The following is a 700-nucleotide window of genomic DNA, read 5'->3' on the forward strand; positions in this document are numbered from 1 at the left end:
CAGTTACACCTGAGAATGCAATACTACTCCTGCTCAAATGTCATAATGGTTCAAATTTTCATCAACACATTTAAAGCTTTCAGAGTGATAAGACAACTTTTCCCTGGCTATCCATGCCCTGATCTGACAATACACGAACCACAATTTCTGCATAGTTATAATTTATATGATGTAATTGTGTGTGAGTTAATGTATAACTGTAATTCTTGTACAAAACATTAAAACCATTTTACTACCACACACCTTTACGTCACCACAGGCCTTCACAAGGTATTTCATTAATTCATCCGACTCACTTGTCCATGGACGGAACACCTTGTAAGGACAAATCATGATACATTTTTAATTCAAGGGTAATTGACTGAAATTGGCTTTACGTTTAACTGTAATATGTGTGCAAGGCACTAAAACATTCTTACTAATACTCAAGCTTCTGGCTTTCCTTTCTGTGAAACACATCCCAAAGATAAATCATGACAATTTTCTAATTCAAGAGACACATACACGGAAATGGGGTTTTTACTCTTACTGAAAATGCCAAAATGCCTCAAGTTTTCACCATCAGCACACTGAACGGAATCAGGCTACCACACTATAAACTGTATACTAAATCACTGGTTGTGGTCTAGGGACCATAGGACTGAAGAGTTTACAATTGTCTACAGTTATCTTTCCTTAACAGCATCAGATAAATCATGGG

This window comes from Seriola lalandi, unplaced genomic scaffold (assembly GCF_002814215.2).
Source record: "Seriola lalandi dorsalis isolate HSWRI2012SDOR001 ecotype SW California unplaced genomic scaffold, Sedor1 jcf7180002054404, whole genome shotgun sequence".
NCBI classification, from domain to species: domain Eukaryota; kingdom Metazoa; phylum Chordata; class Actinopteri; order Carangiformes; family Carangidae; genus Seriola; species Seriola lalandi.